The sequence below is a fragment of the Ceratotherium simum genome, chromosome 1 (genome assembly GCF_057802395.1).
Source record: "Ceratotherium simum simum isolate JZ-2026a chromosome 1, ASM5780239v1, whole genome shotgun sequence".
NCBI lineage: Eukaryota > Metazoa > Chordata > Mammalia > Perissodactyla > Rhinocerotidae > Ceratotherium > Ceratotherium simum.
This window is the reverse complement of record NC_141900.1, coordinates 10,641,366-10,668,954: the sequence shown is the minus strand read 5'-3', so window position 1 is coordinate 10,668,954 and position 27,589 is coordinate 10,641,366. Positions and strand designations below refer to the sequence as shown.

Genomic DNA, 27,589 nt, shown 5'->3' with positions numbered 1-27,589 from the left:
TCTTGGAACTGGACTTCTAAACTCAAATTTGGACCTCAGGTCTGGACTTCTGACCTGGATCTAAATATGACAATGGGCATGAATCTTAGACTTAGATTTCAGACCCAAACATAGACCTTGGATTGGATTTTAGACTTCACACCTGGACTTTCATAGTGGAATTCAGACCACATTCCTGGACCTCAGATCTAGAGATGTTTCTTAGATATAGATCTCAGAGATCTAGAACTGAACTCACATGTAAATATTACTCCTTATACCTGGACCTGTGTATCTGATGTGGACCAAAGACTTGGACAATGGAACTTACGCCTGGGCCTCAGACCTGGACCTGGACCTTAGATTTCAATCTGGACCATGGACCATGACTTTGACTTTGGACCTGGATATAGGACATCAACCTTGGGCCTGGATTTGTCTAGCACTTTGGGCCCGATCTTTAATGTGGTCATTGGTTATGGACTTGGACCTTGGACATGGATCTGTCAAGTCTGTGTTGGACCTTCCTAGATCTGAACATAACTTTGGACCTGGAACTTGCACCTGGACCTCTATCCTTGATCTGTACCATCGACCTGCACCTTGAACTAGTACTAGGTGTTAAACATGAATTTTTAATTGATTTGACCTGGTCTTTGGATCTGTACCAAGACCTGAACTTTGGAACTATTCCTAGGACCATGGAGGTTCACCATGGAGGTGAACCTTGTAACTAGACCTTCGACCAGGGACTCAGAACTGGACCTTAGACCTGGAACTGGACCTAATCTTGGACATAGATATTAGACGTGAAACTTGGATCTGGAATTTTTCAGTTCCTTGGACATGATCTTAGACCTGAAACCTGGACCCATACCTTGCATTTGGACATTGGGCTTAGAACTAGACCTGGACTTTGGACTTCTGCACCACAAGTTGGCCAATTGGAAATCAAAAATTTACTAACTATATATATAACAAAAAGATAAAAAGGTGATGATTGACTTTTGTACCTCTACAGCATAGATTCTAAATTAACTTGAACATCAACTGAAATGCTCCAACTGGTAAACCTTCACGGCCTTAATATGTACTGGAGCTCAAATTACAGTGATACTGGGGGAAATGCCACTAAATTTAAATAAGTTATCTTATACCTGGGGATCTCACTAAATTTAAATAAGATATACCCTGTACTCTTAGAGGAGTTGCAAACATAAAATAGAATTAGGTATGCCTCACCTTACCAATTAGAACTATTGCCTTGCCTAAATTCCCCACGGTCATAGCTCCATTTGCTCTAAAATATCCCAGAATGCATGAATGCTCTGACCTAATGAATAATAAAGTAAAATTAAATTAAGTCTTTGGCACTTAAAATTGGCTTGACAAAATGGGATCCTCTGAATTTGTCCCAATCTATTATAATTCTTAATACAGCACAAAATGAATTAAAACAGGACTTTCAAGGATCAAAACCTATTCTATAAGGCCTATTAAGGCCCTATTTAGCCTGTTCTTAAACATGGAAAGAATGAAGGTGCCTCATAATGAATTACTTAATACTATGGTTCCATTCATTAAGGTCCCTAATACCCAGTATTGTTGAAATTATTGACTCCATCCAATCAGCAACTGGTAGACATTTTGTAGTCATTTGGCTGATATGTTCTGTTCAGTGCCTATTTCAATGGCCTCTCAGCATTAATTTGCCTTTACTTTTGAAGAGACACAGTGCACCTTACCCTGGCCACCCATGGGGTACCCCATGGTACCCTGCCATCACACAGTTTGTGCAGGAACAATCTTAACAACATCCAACTTTCTCTAGAAATGTAGGTATGACATTGCACTGACGACGTTCTCCTCTGAGGAGATTCGTTTGGCACACTCATTCAGGACATACAAACATTCATAAAAGTGCTCACAAGAAAGGAATGTCCCAGACATAGCACAAGGTCCCACTACCGCAGCAAAATTTCTGGGTATTATTTGGTCTGTTGAGGGCCACTCCATCCCTGACACTGTCAAGAAACAACTAGTGTCTCTGTCAGCACCTACAATGTTAAAACAACTTGGCATATTTTAGGGGTTTTGGGTTTTGGGGGCAACATTTTCTTCATTTACAATTTTACTTAAGACCATTTATTGTTACTTGCTAATTGGCTCACTTGGAATGAGGCCCGCTACAACGAAATGTCCTAGAATCTGTCCAAATTGCAATATAACAGCACTTCCATTAGTGCTCCCAGAGACTCTTTTGTTGTAAAGTCTTTAGTAATCTACTTTTCTGCCTCCTGGAGTCTGTGAACTACCCAAGGTGGCCAAAAGTTGCCCATGGGCTTCTGCCCTCCCGGGCCCCATGTTATATACCAGTAGAGTGAAAATTGCTGGCTGTATACTAGCTCCTCCTGGAGATGGAGTCTCTCTGCCCCTAGCTACCATTATGCTTTGGGTCTTGGAGGCAGCAGCCAGCAGGTTTGACATGACCTGCTAAAATAAAAATGACATTTTTAGAATAAAGCAAGACCTGGGCCACCTGGCATATGCCCTTTGCAGGAGAAAGTGGCTCCCCCTTGTCCTTAGTCCTTTGCCATGTGGCACTGGAGGAAGACACCTCTCTTCTGGATTCATTGGTTACCTGAAGACCCCTCTGGGAACAACTGAGTAAATATGAAAGGAAGTTGGTTTACTTTACGGATGGCATTACTAACATTAAATGTGATGGAGTCTGCTGGAGAGCTGCTGTTGGCCATCCCTTTATCAGATGCCCTTGATAAAGTCTAGGACTGAAAGTTAAGCACAACTGGCTGAACTTTAGGCAGTCATCTTAGCACTAGATGCCCTGTCCAACAATCAGCCTTGACTCCACATTTTTATAGACCTTGGCCATTGTCCACAATCTGACCATCAGATTTAGCCAATGGCAACAACAACTCCTTTTCTAAGACCACAATCCTTAGGGTAAAAAGCTCTTGGGATTTCTTGCCTCACAGCTACCCAAAATATAAATCAAGGCCACACATGTCTCAGCAAATTCAATTTTGAGAAATATGGCATATTTTAGCAGTCAGTCAATCATCAGGGGTGAATTGTAATAAGGACTCTGACTCCATTTTTAATGTTTTACCACTGACAGCATTCAAACCCCACCTCTCTCCATTTCCCTTTTGCCCCATAGTTTCTCAGGACTACAAGAAAGTCCACACACTCCCTCCTTTGCCATTAGTAGAAAGTTTAAAGCACACAAGTCCCAGCTCATGCCCCCACCCCAGCTCCCTTCCCTAACCACAATAAAAACCCAAACCACTTGCCCCTCTTTGCTCTCTCAGTCATTTTTGGACTATTCTGGCAGCCTTCTCTGCTTTCTCTAGAAAGCCTCACTATATGAGTAATAAACATTTTATATCCTTTTGGTGCATGTGTAGCATCATCAACTTTGACATCTGAACTAATTTTGTGGGAAGTTGATCCTGTCCTAATATGAGAAAACACAAGATAAGGTGCAAACTCCAGTTAAAGGCATAGTGTCAGGGTCCAAGACACAGGACTAATTTCAAGTCAAAATCCTGGGCAAATCCAGGTCCAAGTCTACTTTCCATTTTAGGTCCAGATTCAGGTCCAGGATATAAGATCATGGTCCAGGTCTGAGATCTGATGCCCAGGTCCAAGGGCAAAAGTCCAATTCTAAAGTCCAGGTCCAGGTCCAAGATCTAAGTCCAAGATCCACGTTCAGGTCCAATTTCCATGCCTAAGGTCAGGTTCAATGTCCAAATCAGAGCAAGGTTCAAGATCTAAGTTCAAGATCCAGATTTTGGTCCAATTTCTAGGTCCAAGGAGTAAGTCCACATCTAAGATCTAGGTTCAGGTGCAAGGTCCAGGTCTAAGTACAAGGTCTATGTTAAAGGGCCAGATTTGAAGTTTGCATCCAAGGTTCAGGTATAAGGGCCAATTTCTACTTCTAAGGTCCACATCCAAGACATGGCTGAAGGTCCAGGTCCAACATCCATGAAAAAGTGGATGTTAGTCCAGGTCCAACATCTATGAAAAGTCTAATGACAAGACTGAGGTTCAGGTCTGAGGTAAGGGCTTGTTCCAATATCCAGCATCAAAGTCTAGGTCTAGTACAGAGGTTCAAGCTCTAGATCAAAAATCCTGGTCTAAGATTCAGTTCCAAAACCAAGTTCCATATCCAAGGTCAGGTCCAATGAACTGGGCAAATCATGTCACAAAGAACATGTCCAGTGTCCATATCCACTTACTACCTACCTATTTACTAGCTGCATCCTGCCCCAAACCCACTCATTACCTACCTACTTGCTAGTAATACCTTGCCTCACATCCACTCAAAAACTACACTGCATGTCATACAAACTGACTACCTAACCACTCACTATCCACAATCCACTACACATCCTACTCATCTCCTTAACCCCCTCAACCACTCACTCAAGTGTTAAAGAGTTAGAGGTAGTTACCTCCTAACCATACACACTCATTATCTACTTCCTGCCCCACACCCACTCTCTACCTACCACCCTCTCCACACCTGCTCATCCCTCATCCCTGCCCCATACCCACTTATTAACTACTCTTCTCCCCCACATGCTATCCATGCCCATACCACTTTACCTGTTCCCACCCCACACCCACTTGCTACCTATGCTATCTCCATACCCTCTCACTACCTATCCACTCACTAACCTCTGCCCCGTACCTACTCATTACCAACCATTCACTACCTACTCCCCACCCCATGCTCACTCACTACCCCCCCACCTCGCCCACTCAGTACTTATTCCCCACCCTATACCCCCTCACTACCAACCCTTACTCCATACCCATTCACTACGTACCTCCATCCCAAACACATGTTACCTGCTCCCTGCCAATTCACAATTTATCCTAAGTTCTCTATGGATATTATTTGCTTATTCAATCATTCTATATCAGTCTATCTGTCTGTCTATCTATCTATCCATCCATCCATCCATCTTACTTAGCAGTTTAACAAAGAGCTGGGAAAGGCCAATTTGACTTTGTTAGCTGCTTACCATCTTGAATGGAACCCTTATCTTGTACTTACTTAATTCAAGCTGCTGGTAACTGACCTGTGGAAACTTTTGTATCCTGGAGAGTTTATGTCTCACACTCCAGAAATGCAGTCTTGCTTCTCTTGTCCAGTGTGGGTCTCATGCACACACGCAGCCCGCAGGCAGAGCCATACTCTTACGATTTGTGGGAGATTCACATGTTGGACATATTGTGGCCACGAGTCATCAGTAGTAAGAAACTTTAACAATCCCATGTTGAAAATTATGTGATATTAGAAAGTGTCCTCATGTCATGTGATGAACTATGTTAAAAACAAATCATTGAAAAAACTTCTTTGAATTATTGGTTATTTTTTTTGCTCTGTCCTAAGAAATATTGTTGAAGTGTGTTATTAAGAAGCATTCAGGCCCCAGCCCTGTGGCTGAGTGGTTAAAGTTCCACACTCCCACTTTGGCAGTCCGGGTTTGTGGGTTCGGATCCCGGGCACAGACCTACGCCACTCACCAGCCATACTGGGGTGGTGACCCACATACAAAAAAATAGAGGAAGATTGGCACGGATGTTAGCTCAGGGCTGATCTTCCTCAGCAAAAAGAAAGAAAGAAAAAAAAGAAACATTCAGAGGCCTGATATCAATGATATGGGGGTGGAAGAACCCAGGCAGTCTTTCTCCCTCCTCCCAAGAACTGAAGTTGTTTTAAAGTAAAATATCTTGACCCAGACATTAAAAGTGGATTTTCTTTTAGTTCTTTTTTCCTAGCTAACTATTGTAGAATAAATTATTGATTTCCCATTTACTTCTTTCCTGAAGGCTCTTTTGGAGCATTGCAAATAGAATTTAGACAACTTAAGAAGATCCAAACTATTAGACTACAATTTATCAGGACAATTGTCTCCTGTAAAAGTCCTCTTTATTCACTCTCTCTTCCTTGCAGATTGCACAATGCTGACTTGGTGAGAGGGTTTCTTTTGAACACCATTCATATAAAAATTTATGCCTTTGAGAGGGCCTCAAGTCATTGTATTCCTGACTCTCGTGTAGTTGTTTCTCTGCAACAGATAATATAATCTTTTAGGTTCAATTAGCCTTTGTTTTTTGTTTATGTAACCTAGAACCTAGAGTGCATAACTGTAGACTCATAATTTAGAAGAATGGGTCCCAAGTCCCGTATACATTTCAATAGATTTTATAAAATTAGCTTTATTTAAAAGATATAGTCATTTTCAGAAGAATTTTCCAGAGAAAATTCTAATATTAGTGATTTATATCAAAAGTATAAAACAAGAGCTGAAATATTCTTTGCAAGTTAAGGGGAATTGGTTTTCTTTACAAGTGTTTTAAATAACATGACATAAGCCCTCAAATTTGACAAAATAGATCAGAGTCGGTGGCTTTATCCTGCACCTGTTTGAAATCTCTTTATATGTCCTATAGCTTTGTGATTCAGTGATTCATTCATCCACTTCATAATTCATTCAAAACACATCTGCTTCAAGGTTTTGTCCTCGAGTTTCAATAAGCATTGTCACTCCAGGTGTCCCATAGCTCTTCAACTATTCACCCACCTAATAAGCATTGATTGAAAGCTAGAAATGTGACCTTTTCATTTTTTGAATAGTGGTATTGCAAAAATAAAATCTATAGCACACCATTTCACGTAATGTGTGCCTACAATTATTTTTGGTCCACGATCTATAAAGAATAAACAGTTATGCAAGTTTCCGTAAATATATACTTCCAAAGCACATGATCTGTTGAATTATTTAAAAATGATTATTAAAGCAATATTTTTAATTGACTTAACAAGGTGCCAAGATAACAAAGAGTAATTATAAATGTTACATTTACTGTAGAAAATTAGAATGTACTTGGCTGTAGGGTGGCCAAATTCCTTGGTTTTCCTAGAACTCAGGGTTTTGCTAGGATCTTGGATTTTCAATGCTAAAATCAGGATGATTAGTTTGCCATTTCCTCCATTATGGTCTTTTTCTCCCACTTGCCAAGCAATGTCTTGATGGAACTGGTTCTCAAATTAGTGCTGACCAAAGTGGAAACTAAATCAGTCCTCAGTGTACTCACCCAGTGGGACCTGAACTTAACGTGGTGACGATAGGCCTGTGTTGATGTGCTGGGGATTAGCTCCAGACATCTGGATAGCCTGTGTCACAGCAGTGTTCATTTTGGCCCCTGCTCTATTTATCTAATGATTATATTAGATTCTAATTTGATTCTAACCTTTATGACTGGACTTAAATTTTGGTTTACTTACTTAACCATCTAGTTCCCTGCAGGGAGTAGAATAAAGCTGTTAACACTGCTTAGCTTGTCTAGGCTTTAAAATCCTGCACAATTCCTGCCGATAATCCTGCCAGTCAAAAGTCTATATCTCCTCCCTGGACCTCTCCTCTACCGGCTGTGAGCTATGGTCTTGCTCTGACTGCACCAATCTCAGAAGCCAGGTGGCTATTTCCATGTGTCCTCTCAATTAGTTCTGACTCCTTGAATTTCTTCTTGTACCCAGTTTGCTAATTGAATCTCTTCCTCTACCTCAGTGGTTCTCAAACTTTAATGTACATAAGAATTTCCTGGAAAGCTTTTTTTTTTTTTTTTTTGTGAGGAAGATCAGCCCTGAGCTAACATCCTTGCTAATCCTCCTCTTTTTGCTAAGGAAGACCGGCTCTGAGCTAACATCTATTGCCAATCCTCCTCCTTTTTTTTCCCCAAAGCCCCAGTAGATAGTTGTATGTCATAGTTGCACATCCTTCTAGTTGCTGTATGTGGGACACGGCCTCAGCATGGCTGGAGAAGTGGTGCATCGGTGCGCGCCTGGGATCCGAACCCGGGCCGCCCGTAGCGGAGCACGCGAACTTAACCGCTAAGCCATGGGGCTGGCCCTCCTGGAGAGCTTTTAATACACAGTTTTCTGGGTTCCATCCCCAGAGATTCTGATTGAATACATCACTGAAGGGCCCGTGAATTTGCATTTCTAGCAAGCTCATAGGTGAAACTGATGTTCCTGGTTCAGGGACACACTTTGAGAACCAGTGTTTTGAATCAATGTCTAGAGGGAAGACCTCCCCGATACCTGGTGGAGTTTCTTCCAAACCTCTATCAAGCCCAGTTCCAACTTCTTTTCCTCCTCATCAGCTTGTTTTAGCCAATGAGGTGCCTGCATACCACACAGCTCAATAAAACTGCCGGCAGAAGGGCTGGAGCAACTGACATGGATGCTAACATTTCCCTCCTATAATATCCTTTCCCTTCACATAGCATAGAGCCTATTTCACATTTTAACTTGAGTTCACTCTCTAAAGAGGGGTACATATATATAAGATTAAGTCAGCAGCTGAAATAGATTTAATTTCATTCAGTGTTCCTGCCTGTTTCCTCAATGCATTTTTACCGAATCCAACAATGTAAAGTAGGACAAAATGTAGACATTTGCCCCAAGTAGCTTCCAGCTCCGAGGCATGCTCTTGACTGCTGTAGTGGATTGAGTTTGAATTTAATAAAATGAATATAAATAAGTTTTCTGAAGTGTTTTTATTTCCCTTCTCAATTTGAATTGTCATCAGAGTATGTATGAGATAGAGAAAAAAGTAGTGTAAAGCTAACATTATGAAATTTAGGCATGTATTACTAAAAAAATCTCACATTATTTTATCGGTTATATTGTCAGCTGTGAGGAATCTTAGCCAGGATCTCATCAGCAGTGGAGGACAGGAAATAGTGCTGAAGCTTGCTGAGGTAGGATTTCTTGTGTTTCTTCCTGAGGACAGATAAATAGGGACGTTGATGACGTGGGGCTTTTCTTTTATGGTTCCTATAGTGGGAAATGTATATATAGAACAGCTGAAAAAAAGGTTTAAAATTAGATAAAGAGGTGATTTATTCACTGATTCATATTTCTGATGCAAAAAGCCCCCAAATTCCTAAATAGCTCTTAGGCCAAAGAGGACATAAAAGAATATAATCATAGCTTACTGAGAAAATGAAATTAATGATTTGGTCAAACTCTGAAGCCTGAAATTTTTTTTTTTTTTTTGTGAGGAAGATCAGCCCTGAACTAACATCTGATGCCAATCCTCCTCTTTTTTCTGAGGAAGCTTGGCCCTGAGCTAACATCCGTCCCCATCTTCCTCTACTTTATATGGGACGCTGCCACAGCATGGCTGGACAAGCAGTGCGTGGGTGTGCGCCCAGGATCTGAACCGGCGAACCCTGGCACCGCAGCGGAGCACATGCACTTAACCACTTGCACCACTGGGCCGGCCCCCTGAAATGTTTTGTTTGTTTGTTTGTTTTTTGTATTTTAAGGCTATTATTTTTAGAGCAGTTTTAGATTCACAGCAAAATTGAGAAGGTACAGAGATTTCCCATATACCCTCTCCCCCAGACATGCATAGTCTCCCCCATTATCAACAGCCCCCACCAGAGTGATACATTTGTCACAATTGATAAACCTACAGTGACACGTCATTATCACTCAAAGTCTGTAGCTTACCTTGGGCTTCACTCTTGGTGTAGGAAGTTCTATGGGTTTTGACAAATGTATAATGATGTATATTATACTATATTATAGATACCTTATAGTATCAAAAAAGCTTCTGTGCTCTGCCTAGTCATCTTTCTCTCCCACCAACCCCTGGCAACCGCTGATATTTTTATTGTCTCTATAGTTTTGCCTTTTCCAGAGTGGCATATAGTTGGAATCATACAGTATGTAGCCTTTTCAGATTAGTTTCTTTCACTTAGTAATATGCATTTAAGGTTCCTCCGTGTCTTTTCATGGCTTGATAGCTCATTTGTTTTTAGAGCCAAATAATATTCCATTGTCTAGATATACCACAGTTTATCCATTCACCTACTGAAGGACATGTTGGTTGCCTCCAAGTTTTGCCAATTATAAATAAAGCTGATATAAACATCCTTGGGTGGGTTTTTGTGTGGACATAAGTTTTCAATTCCTTTGGGTAAATATCAAGGAGTTCTATTGGGTCATACGGTAAGACCAAGTTTAGTTTTGTAAGAAACTGCCAAACTGTCTTCCAGAGTGGCAGCACCATTTTGCATTCCCACTAGCAATGCGTGAGAGTTCCTGTTACTCCACATCCTCACCAGCACTTGATGTTGTCAGTGTTTTGGATTTTAGCCATTGTAACAGGTGTATAATGGTATCTTGTTTTAATTTGTATTTTCCTGATGACACAATATGGAGCACCTTTTCATATGCTTATTTCCCATCTGTATAATCTTCTCTGGTGAGGTGTCTGTTAATGACTTGTCCCATTTTTAATGAAATTATTTGTTTTTTTAATTGTTGAATTTTAAGAATTCTTTGCAGATTTTGGATAACAGTCCTTTATCAGATATGTCTTTGTAAATATTTTTCTTCCAGTCTGTGGCTTGTCTTGTTATTCTCTTGACAGTGTCTTTTGCAGAGCCAAAATTTTTTACTTTAATGAAGTCCTGCTTATCAATTATTTCTTTCATAGATGTGCCTTTGGTATTGTATCTAAAAAGTCATCACCAAACTCAAGGTCAAATAGACTTTCTTTGTTATCTTCTAGGAGTTTTACAGTTTTACATTTTACATTTAGGTCTGTGGTTCATTTTGAGTTAATTTTTCAGAAGGGTGTAAAGTCTACATCTAGATGTGTTTTTCTGCATGTGGATGTCTAGTTCTTCCAGAACCATTTGTTGAAAAGACTGTTTTTGCTCCCTTACATTTCTTTTGCTCCTTTGTCAAATACAAGTTGACTACATTTATGTGGGTCTATTTATGGGCTCTTTATTCTGTCCCATTGATCTATTCGTGTACTCTTTTGCCAATACCACACTGCCTTGATTACAGTAGCTTATAGTAAGTCTTGAAGTTGGGTAGTGTCAGTCTGCTGACGTTGTTCTTCTCCTTCAATATTATGTTGGCTACTCTGGGTCTTTTGCCTCTCCATATAAGCTTTAGAATCAGTTTGTTGATATCCACAAAAGAACTTGCTGAGATTTTGATTGGGATTGCATTGAATCTATAGATCTAGTTGGGAAGAACTGACTTTTTTTTTTTTTTTTGTGAGGAGGATCAGCCCTGAGCTAACATCTGCCAATCCTCCTCTTTTTGCTGAGGAAGACTGGCCCTGGGGTAACATCCATGCCCATCTTCCTCCACTTTATATGGGATGCTGCCACAGCATGGCTTGCCAAGCGGTGCGTCGGTGCGTGCCCGGGATCCGGGCCGGCGAACCCCAGGCCGCTGCAGCGGAGCGTGCGCACTTAACCACTTGCGCCACCGGGCCGGCCCCAAGAACTGACATTTTGACAATGTTGAATCTTCCTATCCATGAACATAATATATCTCTCCATTTATTTAGTTCTTTGATTTCATTAATCAGAGTTTTCTAGTTTTCCTCATATAGATCTTGTACAGATTTTGTTAGGTTTATACCTAAGTATTTCATCTTGGGAGTGCTAATGTAAATAGTATTACGTTTTTAATTTCAAATTCCACTTGTTCATTTACTGTTATATAGATATGTGATTGACTTTTGTATATTACCCTTGTATATGGCAACCTTGCTATAATTGCTTATTAGTTCCAGGAGTTTTTTGTTGATTCTTTTGAATTTTCTATGTAGATGATCACGTTATCTATGAACAAAGACAGTTTTATTTCTTCCTTCCCAATCAGTATACTTTTGTTTCTAAACAGAGAGACGAAATAAATGAACCCAGTATTCAATTCAATAAAATAGAATAGATAGGGAGATTCTGGTTAAGATGGCATATTAAATTCCTGCTTTGGTGCAATCCAAATCCTCAACTTCCTCCCCCCCAAAAATAGATAAAATATAAAAAAAGACAAAACAGAAGCAATGTTGATGGTAGAGGTTGCTGGACTGTGGCTGTGGGTACAGCTGTGGTGGGTGAGGGGAAGGAGTTAGCACCTGTTGGGTAAAGATTCTGGAGCCGGGCTTACAGCTGAAGCCAGCTGAGGGGTGAGCCTTCTTGCTTGTGAAAGAAGACAGAAAAAAAGAAATAAAGTCTCCTTTCTAGAAGGTTTTGGCCTGGGAAGACAACTGGACAGAGGGGATGACTTCACGTCCCCACCTGACCCAAGCTGCCCACTGGCTTAATAGCATCGACCAAAGAGCATTGTTCAAATAGCATTGTCCCCAATGTGAAGATGGACTAGGAGTCCTAAAACTACCTGTTTATAAGCTGGTATTTGGAAGATTAGGTGGAGGCAGCACAAAATCTTTCTTTACATTGGAAGAGGTAAACAGAGAGAACGAGAAAGAGAAAATGAAAGCAAAACAAAAAACCAAAACAACAACAACAAAACTTTCTCCAAACACAAGCTTGCAAAATCTATTGAATGTATAAAATATTTAATGATAAAAAGATATGACAAAATCAAGAAATGAAATATTAAATTTACTGCAGATAAAATTATGTGTAGTAGTTTGACATATTTGCAATAATTACATTTGATGTAAAAAGATATGGAAAGGAATAGTATCTATAAAAATGTGAACAATAATATGTTAAAAAAGCAGAAAAGCTAAAAACAGCAAGATATAAAGAGTCGATTAAAATCTTAGAAATGATACTGTTGAAAAAAGGTAGACGGGAGGGATTTTAGATTAGATGCAATTGAATGGTGAAATAATGAACTAGAATCTGGTACTGAGAAGTTGTCTCCGAGAACAACTGAAGGAGCTAGAACAAAAAGTAGAAAATAGTAGTATAGTATATTAGAAATAGAACTAGAAATACCTATATATTTTATATATTTATGCAATATATAATAAATATAAAAATAAATCTATAACTATATTTTTATATATATAAGAAATAGTATAGAGACCTGGTAAATGGACCTGGAAAAAGACTCTCCTATATATATTTGATGAGAGTTCTAGAATAAGCAAAGAAAAGGAATGATGAAGATACAGTATTTTAAGAGAGAACTTTCAGCACTGAAACAAACAAAATTATTTGAGACCTGAGACTGAAAGAGCAATCTAAGCTCTCTAGGCTAGATAAATAAAAACAAATCCACACCTGGGCACATAATACACTGCAGAATATTAAAGAATTAAAGAAACTCTAAATGCATCCTAAGGGAAGAAACCAATAATCTACAAAAGGATGAACGTGCTGACAGCAACAGTAGGCGCTGGCAAGTAGGGATAATATCTTCAAAACGCTGGTGTAGCTAATTTGACCTGTATGCTGGACAGCCCAACTGGAAGAATGGCATAATTGCAAATTTAGTTGGTCTCCCACTGTCCCTTTAAAATATTTTCAGTAAAGGAAATCCTTTTCCCCTCTGAAAATGAGCAGGCCCATGATATTTCTGAGCACTTTGGGGCTAATAAAAGGTTTTATTGGCACTTTATGATATGAAACACATTTTCAAACCAGTACCTAGACTGTCCAGTCTCATTCCATAGTTAAATCTCCTAACTTAATTCACAATTATGCCACTCTCCCTCCTTTCAGCAGAGGTTTCTGCAGAGGAGGCCAGGGAGGGGAACAGGAAAATGTCGCAGGACATGTTCAGAGGTGGTTCTGCACTCTCTGGGCCTGAGTAATGTTTGAAGCTGGCTCTAATTCGCATGGACTGACCTAACATGCCTTCTGATCTTCCCTTTCCTGCAGTTACCTTTGCCCTCTGTCCTCTGGCCTCGGAGAGTCCAATGGTCCACCTTTAGCCTCTGGTGCTGAGACCCCACTGCCTACCAGAAGCCTATGGACGGGGCCTCAGAGGACTCATGCCAGCGCTTTCAGGATAAAGTTCATGCCTCTTTTCACCCTGACAATCTCTGGGGTGCTGGCTGATCCTGCTCTGGTCACCTCTCCCTCAGTTCCTCTGTCAGCAGCTAACCTGCTGTCACTAGCCCTTCAGATTTCACAGGCAGGATTTGAAAGCCAGCCCAGTGTGTCCACCACACCTCACAGCCTACACATTAAGCTCTCTACATCATTCAGTTGGAGCTCCATAGTAGGAGTTGGCACCACTCTACCCTACCATTGTCCTGGGTAAGGATAGGAGACACAGCACAGCTCCTCTCCACTGTTTTCCATAGGATATCTAAAAGGTTGTTTAACCACTGTTGAACCATTTCCTGTGAAAATGTATATACCTTAGAGGGTTCTCTGTCTTAGAACTCATTTTGTACCTTGGTGCCTTGAATTTTCCTACTGAATATCCTATTATACCAACCAAACTATTATTCAAAATAATTTAGACATTTTTAGATATAAAAAGACTAAGAGATTTGACAACTGCCAAAACATATTGATATGTATTTCAGCAAGAAGAAAAAAATAGAAAAATGAACTTGGAGGGAAAATATGGATGTAATGTGTACAGAAATTAATTAACTATGAGAGTATATTTAATTAACTATTACATTTATTTTTATTTTTTGTTTTATCAAAGTTATGCAGCCACATAATTTAAGGAGTCAAGTAATTTTGTAGAGCATGTTTTTAAAAAACTGAACAGTTCCCTAGTCCTCCATCCCCCAGGCTCTCTCGTCAATCTTTTTTTTTTTTTTTGTGAGGAGATCAGCCCTGTGCTCATATCTGCCAATCCTCCTCTTTTTTTGCTGAGGAAGACTGGCCCTGGGCTAACATCTGTGCCCATCTTCCTCCACTTTATATGGGATGCCGCCACAGCATGGCTTGACAAGCAGTGCCTCGGTGCACACCCGGGATCTGAACCAGCGAACCCCAGGCCGCCGCAGCGGAGCGTGCACACTTAACTGCTTCCGCCACCTGGCTGGCCCCTCTCTTGTCAATCTTATCCAGTCTCATTATTTAAAAAAGAAATCAAGTATACACTATGAACTTACATATTAAGATTTCCAGTGTAGACCATTCCCTTGAACTCTAGACATGTCTATCCAGCTGCCTACCTGAGCACTGCACTTGGATATCTAATAGATTAATAGGGTCACAACTGAACTCTGGACTTTCCTCTCCAAACTTACATCTCACCCCATATTCCTCACATCTGTGAAAGAAAACTTCAGGCTACCAGAGGATCAGATCAAAATTAAAATCTGCTATCTTTTAAAAAATGCTACATCAAACCCATCAGCAAATCCTGTTGGCTCTGTCTTTGAAACATTCCCAGAATCTCACCGTCACCATCACACCCCACAGATCCCAGTCCTTCCACTCTGGTTTTTTCACTCAGGTCTACTCACGCTCACCTCTTTGCTGTTCCGCGAGCATTCCCTGCACTAGCCCACAGCAGCCCCTGCTGTTCCCTTTGCCTGAAAAATTCTTTCATCTGGATAGCCTCCTGGCTGCCTCCATCCTACCTTCAAGTGCTCCGCTTAACTGGACACCTTATCAGTAAGTGTTTTCATGACCACTATATGCAAAAGGCCACGTCACTTGGCACCAATCATTTTCTATCTTATCTCTTTCATATTTATTCAATATCTATCACCATGTCACACTCTCTGTTCCTCATATCCTCTCTCTCTGTCCCCTTGTCTCTATCTCTCTCTCTCTACACACACACAAACACACACACACACTTATTTTGTTCATTTGTTTTTGTTTATTAGTTTATGAAATGTCTTCTCTCCCTAGAATGTGAGTTCCATGAGAACGGAGACTTTATTTTACTGCTGTGCCTAGAATAATGCTTGCCATGTAATAGAGATTCAATATACTCATTTTTTAGTATTGAGGTACAAAATACATCCAATAAAGCACACAAGTTTTAAGTGTACAGCTTAATAAATTTTTACATACACATATACACACAAATAACCCCCACCAAGATATAGAGCATTTCTATCACTCCAGAAGTTTCCCTCATGCCCCATTTTCAGTCAATACTCAGAAAGTAACCAGTGGTGAGACTCTGTCACCACATAGGGGTTTTGCCTGTTCTCGAACTGCGTATAAATGAGCCACACAGTTTGTACCCCTCTGTGTGGCTTCTTTTGCTTTCAATTATGTCTATGAGATTCATCCATGTTGTTGCTGTACCGTTAGTTCACTTTTTTGTTTTTATTGCTGGGAAGTATTCCATTGTATGAACATACAACAACATATTTATTGGTTTTCTTGCTGGTGGAATTTGGGTTGTTTCCAGTTCTGGGGACTTGTGCGTACTCTTGTACATGTCTTTGCGGGGAGAGGCGTCCGTGCGCCTCTGTCGTGGGCGTATATCTAGCAGGGTTTTACGGTGTCACAGGACAGCCATGCGTTTGACTTTAGCAGACACTGTCAACAGTGTTCCAAAGTGATTGTACCATGTTACGCCCCGACCAGCTATAAACACTGGTTATTTTCCCTTCATTTTTCTACCCTGGCTCTTTCAGGAAAAGGAAATTGCTTGTCTGATTGGAGGCCATCACTGTAACATTCTAGGAACTAAACAATTTTGTATTCAGATCAAATTCAATCTAAAATCTTCAGAACTGATAACTCACTCACTAGGCATGTCAGCCCATTACAAGAGGCCACTGCATAGGTGACCTCTATCTTCTATTTTTCAACAAAATTTTCAACTGATTTCAGTCAAAGTCTACTGTCCTGTGAGGATGTGATCTGCCAGAAATCAAGTAGCTTTCGTTTGTTGATACCTGTTGTGAGTTGAATTGTGTCCTTCAAAGAGATATGTTCAAGTCCTAACCCCTGTAATTGTGAATGTGATTTTATTTAGAAACTGAGTTTTTGTAGATGTATTCAAGTTAAGATGAGGTCATACTGAATTGGGGTAGGCCCTAATCCATTGACTGGTGCCCTTATAAGAAGGGGAGATTTGGACACAGACATAAAGAGAGAATGCCATATGTGATGGCTGATTTTAGATGTCAATTTGACTGGGCCATAGGCTGCCCAAATATTTGATCAACATGATTCTGGATGTTTCTGTGAGGGTGTTTTTGGATGAGATTAATGTTTGAATCAGTAGACTGAGTAAAGCAGATTGCCTTCCTTAATGTGGGTGGGCCTCACCTAATCAGTTGAGGGCCTGACTAGAACAAAAAAGCTAACCCTTTACTGAGTAAGGGAGAATTCCTTCCTTCCTGATTGTCTTGAACTGAGACATTGGCTTTTCTTCTGCCTCCAGACCCAAACTGAAACTTAGGCTCTTTTGGGGCCCAAGCCTCCTAGCCTTCTGACTGGAACGGCACCATTGGCTCTCCTGGGTCTCCAGCTTGCTGACTCACCCTGCAGTCCTTGGAATTTGCCTGCCTCCATAATTGCATGAGCCAATTCCTTATGATAAATCTCTTCATATATGTACATCTTACTGGTTCTGTTTCTCTGGAGGACTCTGACTAATACACTTTGTGAAGATAGAGCCAGAGATTGGCTCTACAAGCAAAAGAATGCCAAGAGTTCTGGCAACCACTGCAACCTAGGAAAGAGGCATGGAACAAATTCTTCCTCAGAGCCTCAGAGCTTCCAGAAAGACCCAACCCTGCCAACACCTGGATTTCAGACTTCCAGCCTCCAGAACTGTGAGGGATTCCATTTCTGTTGTTTTAAGCTACCCAGATTGTGATAATTTGTTACACAGCCCTCGGAAACAAATACAATGCCTTTGCTCAGTGAGCCCAAGCCAGAGTTTGATCATCAGAACCCACAGGTGACAAAATGAGAAGTTGAGGGCTTTTTCCCCTTGAATTATTTGAACGTTTTATCTGATAGGTATCTGACCATAAGAACGTTCTGTGCTCAGCATCCTGGCACATGAGCCATATGAATAGGCACTGTGGAAGTCCCTGCTGTGAGAGACCTTCTGCCCCAAAAGTTCATAGTCCGCATCATGGTTGCTGCTGGCAGAGAGAATCCAGCAGACAGATAGCAACACCTACATGCAGCAGTTCCTGGGTGAGGGCGGTCCCACCCAGAGGACGCTGCTCGAGTTGTGGAATATGGTGATGCTTGTGGTGGTAATGGAGGAATCACCTACTAAAACAACTAGTTATAGTCTAAGTGGAGAATCTCCTCAAGTGCTGTGATTCTATTTAATACACACCTGCAGCTCATCCTAACCCTGCACACGGACCTCATGGATGTCTGGGGCCCTTACCAGCAGCATGGCTCTGCCCATATGCCGTTCCTGCTGCACTCACACTCTCACAAAGTCAGACCCAGAGGTCCAAAGGGGATACGCAGCTCGCTTTGATTTGGGAGGCCTAGTGGAAAGGTAGCCTTCCAGGGGAGAACAGCAGTGGAACACAGACCAACGAGGAAAAGGCAGGCACAAAGCAGACAGGCAGACAGAAAGCAGTGTGAGAACTAGTTCGGCTTCAGTGCCCTGATGGTCTTGCGTGCCTCTACATAGGTCACATAGGGAAGGCTTAGCCGCGGTCCCACCCAAGACGATGGAACAGCCTGTGACAGCACTGGAACGCAGGGAGATGAGCAGCCTAGTGAGCAGCTTCTCTCCCTCCCTATCTCAGAGGAGGCTGTCTCTCATCTCTACCCCTGGTGTCAGGAAAGCACTGGAAGTCGTCTATGTGCCCCTGTGGGAACAGCTGCAGGCTATGCAACTACATGGCTACAGTTAGAATTGGCTCTTCAGCAGCTGAGTGACCCACTGTCCATGCTGCTTGTCGTCTGGACCCTCTGGCTCAGTCACCCTGTGGGACTAAGGACCTGGGGACCTGACACTGTGCTGTTTGGCATTTGCTGTAAGTCACTGCCTGTGAATGCACTGAGGCTCGCTGTCTCCTCACAGACTGAATGTACGGGAGTATGGCAGGCAGACCCAGCAAATGTAAGTGGTGATACTTCTTGCTCTGTTCGTCCCCTGTGACTGCTTGGGGACCGCTTGACTGCCGGGCAGGAACATGTGTCAGTGGAAGAAACATAATCTCCAGAATCAGAGATGAAGTTCTGATAACCGCTTCGGACGACTTACTAAAGCACTCTGAGCCTTGTCTCTCTGTTGCCAGGTAGGGATCATAATACCTATTTTTCAAAGTGGCTGTGAGAATAGCATGAGATACTAAATTCATTGGGCTTGGATTCATAATATCAAAGTCCCTTATGTGGAAGTAGGGCGTCAAAAGATGTGAGATTATGTTGTACCAAAAAATTTTCCTAAAAGGCTGTAAAATTTAGTCAGCCATGATAATACGGTTTCATGATAATCACATCCATTGGGTGTTTTTATCATTTTTACACTATATTTTTTGCTATTAAGTGAAGATGCTCAGCTATTGCTTTAATTTGCATTTTTGGTTGTTATTTGGGATCATATTTTCTCATGTTTTGTTTACTATTTGTAAACGTGTATACAGTTTTGTGTGTGAAATATTTTTATCTTTTTTGCAGCTAATGAGATGTTAATATAAAAAGATCAATTAAAATGCAAAGTTAAATTTTAAAAAATATGATTAGTTTCCAATTGTAATATTTAAAAAAATTTTTTCTAGCCTGTTGCTTCTTGGTTTGTTTTTTTCTTCCTTCTGCAGGTTGTGAATATTTTATATTCAAACATGTTTGTTTATCCCACTGTGGTTTGTTATATTGCTTCAAAGCTGATATTGCTCTCCTGAAACAGATCTGATAAATATCCCATTATATTACTTGTAGATTTTCTTTTTAGGTATTTAAAATTTTATTTTTTGTTTGATCTGGAAGTTATTTTGCTTGGATTTACCTTAAATATTTTTACAAAATTGCTAGGCACTAAAAATACTATCTTATTAAATGATATTTCAGTGTATACTTGTTCTTGATCTCCTATTGATCAAATAATGCATTTTGATACACAGTTACACTATTTACGCTCTCTCCTCTTGTTTTTTGTTGATATTATCTGAGATCGAACATTTTCTTATTATTTGTTCACTATACTTATTTGATCTATGTGTTTGTCAAATAACCCATTTAAAAAAATTAAGTTCATTGATTTTTATCTCAATGATAAAAACAATAGATGAATCATTTATAGGATGTGTAAAAAATACAGAAAAGTAAAAATAAGAAAAACTTACTCATAATCTAAACATTGTTAATGTTTTGTTAACATTTGTTATATTTCATTTCAATTTTTATTATATGTAATTTTTAGTGTATGAAGTTCCATAATCTATAAAATTGGGGTAATACTTGAACCTACTTATAGAGTTGTGAGGATTAAACACAATTAAATCTATGAAGCATTGAGTATGGTGTTCAACATATAGTATTTAATGAATATTCATTATTATTTTTTATTTACGTTGTTGTAGAATTTTGTAATTTGTTTCACTTCACATGATACTGTATACCTTTCCCTATTCAGATATACATATTTTTAATGAAAAATTTTAAACACAATTTTAACTGAGTGTATAATATTCCCAGTGTGTGTGAATATTTATGTGTATGTTTGTGTGTGTGATTCAACCTACCATTATCCTCCTAGGTATTTGGTTTTTTTCTGGCAGTTTGCATTATGAGAAAGCTTTATCTGTTTTGGAATTGGGTGCTCAGTATAGAAATCTAGAGCTGAAGTTGTTCAGTCAGTGATTAGGAATGATGAGTTAGTGTGTATATATGTATATGCGTGTATATGCACAAACATGCACACATACATAATGCATATCTATACTTTCAAAAGGCCTTATTCCAATTTATACTCCAAACATTTTTAAGTTACTATTTCATTTCAGTTTGTCCATACATCGTCTTATTCATTTTACTAATTTTATACTGTTTTTCTTTTTTGCTAATATCTGAGATTGGGCATTTTCCCATGTGCTTGTTTTCTATATTATATTATTCTAAAATATGAAACACTAATTTAAGTCCTTTACCTATTTATCTAATTTCTTTCATCATTTCATGGTTTCTAAATATAACAAGTTCTTCTGTCTCCAAGGGTCAAATAATGTTCTATTCAATTTCCTTTTATAATTTTTCTATGTGTATTTTCTTCATTATGAAAGTGCTATTGGAGAAATTTGGTAATCACTGATATGTGAAAAGATGCAAAAATAAAAATAACCATATATTCCAATAATAACAATAAGTGTGTTGATATTTTTTTAAAATTTCTATTCATTTTTTCTTTGTATACTTGAGATTTTTATGTTATTTTTTGCATTGTTAATATATTACAAATGTATTTAATTTCATAAAAATTATTTGTAAATCCCATTATTTGCTACAAAGTATGTTATCACATAGATATATTATAATTACTTTAACCCTTACCTAGATTTGAATATTAATTTCTCATAATTTTTGCTTTTGCAAATAATGTGAGCATCTTTTTATGTAGATATTGTTAACATTTCTAATAATTTCCATTGTAAAATATATTTAAATGTATAATTACTTGGTAAAAATGTTGAATATTTTTATTTATTTATTTTTTGTGAGGAAGATCAGCCCTGAGCTAACATCTATTGCCAATCCTCCTCCTTTTTTTTTTCCCCCCAAAGCCCCAGTAGATAGTTGTATGTCATAGTTGCACAGCCTTCTAGTTGCTGTATGTGGGGCACAGCCTCAGCATGGCCGGAGAAGCGGTGCGTCAGTGGGCACCCAGGATCTGAACCTCGGCCGCCAGTAGCGGAGCGCACGCACTTAACCGCTAAGCCACGGGGCCGGCCCCCAAATGTTGAATATTTTTAAGGCTCTTGAAACATAAGGCAAGTTGTTTTTAAAGATTTCATCTTTGTCAGCACTCCTTTATCGAGTTTGGTCTCCGGTGGGCCACTTTCAGTCTGGAGTCTCCGGTGGGCCACTTTCAGTCAGAGTCTTGTTAACTCTGGAAAAGGTGGTATAAGTTTATTTATTTAAAATTGTATGTAATTCTAGACATGGGAAAATGAGACAACACAGAATTCTTGGAATAGAGCTCCACGAATTGATGTGAACCTACTGATGTCCTAGTCCATTTTAACAACTGGCTTTCTGGATAAGAGAAAAGGATGCATCCTATATGTGCAATAAGTTTATTATATATTTTACTGATATAAAGGATATGTAGCATTAATTTACAAATAATAATTAAATGTACAATATTCTTTATTGTAAATTCCAAACAGTCAATTGATTCTCACATAAGGCTTTCACTGATAATTTGCCCAACTTTTGTATCTGTAGCCAATTTATGATTGTCATTGACAAGTGAGTATAGCTCTGACAAATGTTGGTTGATGTTTTCATTTGGGTTAACAACTAAGACAAAAGTGAAACAATGAAGACGTATGCTGGAATTTCACTCCTTTGTCACTAGGCTTCTTTGCTGAATTGAATAATAGTTTTTAAACACTGGAAGAACATTTCTTAAGACTTTTTATGCTATTCACAATATAACAGCTACAGATATGGCACAATTGTAAGTTTAATTTTCATTATTAACATTTTGCTCATCAATTTATGAAGTTAGACAATAAAAATACAATAAATCAAGCTCTTAATTGAAACATTTGCTGATTTCCATGTTGTAAATACTTACACCACAGCCAATTTAGACTACTAATCTGACCGCAGTGAGTGAGAAATTGGGGAGAAATGCACAGGAGAACACTGTTATATTGTATTTCTATCATAAAATACAATAGACAGAACCGCAAAAGTATACCAATAATAAAATGTAGTGAAATAGTTAGGAAGTGATGAGTTTTGAGTATTTATTACCTTTTAAGTATAATGTATTTAATTGTAAGTTTATATAATTCAATTTTTAATAAAGGCTTTGTTTACCAGCTGGCACGCAATATTCCTGAAAATAAACCATGTAAAACGTAAAATCATGTAAAATGTAAATGTAAACCTGAAAATGTAAACCATGAAAATGAACCATTATGAGGCTGCTCTGGCATACCACTGCTTAACCCCAAATGTAATGAAAAATTTATCTGCAGATAGTTCAAGTAAAAGTGTTAACATCTTATCACAAAAACAGCAGGAAATCATTTCACCTGTCCCCACCACTTAGACCTGCTCCCAAGGAGGCATCTGATTCAACTCTTTTAACTGATTCCAGTAGTATATCCCCACATGAAAAAAAAAAGGCCTTATTCTTTTTCTTGATTTATTCATATTAAACATAGTGTATTGACTTCCTGCATTACTATCCTCCAATCCATATCACTGTTAATAGCTACATTATAATTTATGGATAAATAAATATCAGTATTTATAATATAGAAATGTACTTTTGAGCCACATGGATATTTCTTTTTTCTTATAAAATTCTTAATATATTCTTGGTATTAATACCCCTCATCTCTGATTGATTGATTTCTCTGTCTATTTATTTATTTCTACATAATTTTCTCCCACATATTGCAATGTCTTTACTCTAGCATATTAGTAATATTTTCTGTGCACTTAATAATGTCAGTTCTATTTTATTTTATTTTTCTTGGAGACTTCTGTGTTCTTTTTCTGTTGCTGTGTAACAAGTCATCACAAACTTTGTGCCTTAAAACCACCCCATTTGTTATCTCATAGTTTCTGTGGATCAGGAGAACAGTTGTGGCTCAGCTGGGTCCTCCTTCCAGGATTTCCCAGGCTGCAGTCAAGGTGTTGGTTGGGCTGTGTTCCTTTCTAGAGCACGGGCTCCTCTTCTAAGCTCATGTGGTTGTTGGCAGAATTCACTTAAGCAAGTGTGTGTTTTACTGTGATATTCTCTCTTTGATATGTCTTTTTAAAAATAATTTCATTTGATATTTAGCAAAATTGGTATTATCATTCTAGAAGCTTCCTTTACAGTAAGTGCTCCTAATTCTTTTTTCTTACTTAACATTTCACTATCTCATCTATCAGTTTTTAGAGGTATCCTTGATGCATCTTATTACCTATATGACAATTAATGATCTTATTCTACTTTCCCCTCTCTTCCATTTTTTAGCTGCATTCTTTCCACTCTGTTAGAACATGTAATATTAACATACTATTCTTGTACCTGGAAGACTTAATTTCCCTCTTGTTTCTTCTTTGCCTTCACTACCATGCTTCCAAAAGGCACCACACCTTTTCTGTGCAGCTGATTCTCCCACAGAAGCTCTGCTTCTTTATGGCGACAATTCTAGTCCCACCCACTTTCAAGCTTTTCTCTGTAGATTTATCAAGTCCTGACCAGTGTTCAGTATTTGGCATTCAACATGGGACTTTCTCTTTAGGGGGTGATTTGTTCCTCTTCTCTACATCCCTCACGCTTCTCTGTGCTTTCATAAAGTCTCTTGTCACCCCTTCCCTGCTCTTCACACTGAAAGGCTTAGTGGTGGTAGAAACTCTATTGGAATGTGGCATTTGGTTGAAAGGTATGTAGTCTCTGTTTCCTGGTAATGGTGAAGGTACAGCTCCTGTGTGCGTTTAATTGCTCATGTGTGGGAGAGTGTGTGGGAAGATTTGAAATCAGGCAGCTGCCATTTTCTTACAGATCTGAAAGTTGAGTAAATAAGGTGTTATTTATTCAATAATGTCCTCTCCATCATCTAGATTAGTCTTTGGCTGTCCTTTCTTTGCCAATTTTAGTCTCTGTTGTGTTTGTTCTGCTTTCTGGGTATTTCTTAGACTTTGTTCTCAAACCCTTTGTCTTAGTTCAGGCTGCTATGACAAAAATACCACAGACTGGATGGCTTAAAAAACAAACATTTATTTCTCATTTTTCTAGAGGCTAGAAGTCCAAGATCAAGATGCTGGCAGATCATGTGTCTGGGGAGAGCTCTCTTCCTGGTTTGCAGACTGCTCATCTTATTAGTCTTCTTGCTGTATCCTCACATAGCAGAGAGAGAGAGGCCTCCCTCTTCTTATAAGGGCACTAATCTTATCATAGAACTCCACCCTCATGACCTCATCAAAATCTAATTACCCTTCAAAGGCCCCACCTCCTAGTACCATCACACTGAGGGTAATGGCTTCAACATGTGAATTTGAGGGGGGGAGGGGCACAAAGACATAGTCCATAGCACGCTTCTATTGAATTTTTTGTTCTATCATGTTTTCAAATTTAAATAGCTCTGCCTTGTTTTTTGTTTTTATCATAGTGTCTGATTCTTCTTTCATGCTTATAGTATATTTTTGTATTTCTCTGAGGGTGGTTATAACTTTTTGGACGTTTTCCCCTCAATCTCTGAGTTGTTTCTGCTTTTCTGTTTTGGTCTCTAGCCATCAAATCCTAATCCAAGCCACAAACATTTCTTGCCTGGATTATGGCAGTCATCTCTGTATGAATCAAGGTCCAATCAGGACAATAGTAACTACTCTAGGTGTTTCAAATAGAGGGACTTTTATATGGGAAATCACTTACATAATGATGGAAGAACTGAGAAGGCGAATGGGATTGTGGGGAAATGCCCCAAGGGCTGGAGTGACAATTGAGTGAGGTGGTGTTTCCAGACTCTGAAAACCAGTGTTGTACAGAAAAACCTAGAATCATGTGGGGGCCGCACAGTGGGTTCTGGCACCACAGAGAAGTTGCTGCCTGGAACAGAAAGAGGGAGAGAAAGACCGAGCTTCTGCCTCAGCCTGTGTCACCCCCCACCCCTCGCGCGCGCCGTCTTTCCCGGAGCCTCTCCTGGCCCTCTGCCGGGAAACAGCAAAGAGTCACCAGGAACTTCAAGTCCCAGGACTCCTGCCCTCCCACTTAGGACAGAGAGCAGAATAGAGGCGGGCCTGGAAGGGATCTGAGAGAGAACAGTCTATTCCCCACACACTGGCAAGAATGAGCCTTAAAGATGCACGACTGGTCCTCTCTGTCCTCTGCTTAAAACTCTCGAGTGACTTTCCAGTTATTCTGAGGAAAGGAAAGCGCGCGCTAAAAAGGACACGGCTCCTCGCAGTGACTTGGGCTGACCGGGGCCCCAGCTCCTCCCACGTCGTCTTCCTGGACTCTCCTTCTTGCTTGCCTTCCTCTTGCCTTGCTGGCCTCCTTGAACATTGCTGCTGCTGAACATTCTCACATAAAACGGGAAATCTCCCTCATACTGCCTATGCGCTTACTCTGCTTTAGTTCATCTGTATAACCTCACACTAGCTGCCATCTTATCTATTGGTTTGTTTATTTTGTTTGGTCATCCCTTCACCAGAATATGAGCTACATCAAGGGAAGAATTTTATTGGTTTATCCACAGCACCTAGAATATTGTAGGCAACCATTTAATGTTTGTTGGTTGAATGAGTTAATTATGCAATTGTTTATTGAGCGCCAACAATGAAAAAATGAATCACTCTTGAGTGATTAAGTTGTGGGAGGGTCTTTTCTTCGGGAACACACTCCATTTTCAGTGCCTGAAGGCATTTTCTCTGAGACTGCTTAGTATCTTCAGGGAGAAGCCTCAATCTTGTGCCTGGAGTGAGGAGGGGTAGAGATGGAGTGGGCAGGAGAAGGGGGCAAACTCCTGGCTAGTTGAGATTTCTATAGTTCCATTTATGAACTTTTCTTAATTCCTGCCACTTCCATGGATTTGGATTGTTTCCAGATAATGACCCTTGGACCCCTACCTTACTGCACAGGGAAGGACCTGGGGCTCCAGCTGATCTGTACCCAGACTTCAGTCAGCTTTTTTCTCAGGCCCCTTGTCATCACCACGTTTGTGTTCCTGGTGCCCACCTTGGGGCTTCTGTGGGAGGAGAATGGCTGTCCTCTTCCACAGTCCCCTCTGCAGGGACTGAGCTGTGGACCATTCCTGGATCGCCTTGGTCGCTATCACAGCTCCATCCACTTATGGTTTTCAAAATATTGTTTGAAACCTCTTGCCTACTGTTGTTGTCTTCTCTTGTAATTTTTGTCTTTGTAGGTTAAGGTCTTGTAAAAAATCCTTTATTGTTGTTTTAGCAGACTTTTGGGAGAGAGCAAAGAGAAACATATGTGTTCTGCTCCTTTAACCAAAATTCCCCTGATTCTGTTTTATTATCAAGACCCGGGGCTGATATGAGTAGGAATAAACACTTTCACAGTCAAATTTTATTTTGTTTTATCTTTGTCTTTTTACTGTTTGGCACATTTGTGTAACTTCGAAATCCTCAATGAAAGGTGAAAAACAAAATAAAACAAATGAACAGAAGGAAAATGAGAATTGGCATGACGACGAGAAGTAAGAATCCTTCCTTTATTGCTGTGTCTAGGATGGGAGTTCCCCCAGCTGTCCTCAGATCTGCTCCTTACAAGAAGACACAAGGATCAAGGCAGACCCCAGGGCACGTGTCACTGCACAGAAAACCCTTTCCCTGCATTGCTCCCCCACAGTCACAAAAGCAGGGGTGATGGGTGTCCTGACTCTATTTTTACAAAACCTGTATAATTTATTGAAATGGAAACCCAGAGGCTTATCTCTCTCTCATATTGCTCCCCAAGGACTCAATTCCAAAAAGCAGTCAGCAGAAATGATGACTGTTCCCCCAAAACAGTTCTGCAGAATGAATAAATACTCCTGAAATGCAGAACTGAGAGGAGAGAAAATAAACCAATCAGCCAAACAATACAAACCATTTGCCCAAAAGCTGCCTCAATCATTTTGTGAGCTGATGATGAAGAGATTGCAATGAATTTTATTTCTTATATGCCTTGCATAAATTAGGAGGAGGGAGAGTAATCTATAGTGCAGTTGGCATCACTCCA

The 27,589-nt window shown here is 39.7% G+C and overlaps 1 long non-coding RNA gene across 2 annotated transcripts in view; it reads left to right on the top strand.

Moving 5' to 3' along the window:
• LOC147918133 (uncharacterized) overlaps positions 1-21,037 on the top strand; it is a 41,609-nt gene extending 20,572 nt beyond the window's left edge. For both annotated transcript variants that reach the window (XR_015552789.1, XR_015552783.1), the window contains exon 3: positions 17,141-21,037. This is a non-coding gene — a long non-coding RNA (uncharacterized LOC147918133). The remainder of the gene's footprint in view (positions 1-17,140) is intronic.
• The last annotated feature ends 6,552 nt before the right edge of the window (positions 21,038-27,589 follow it).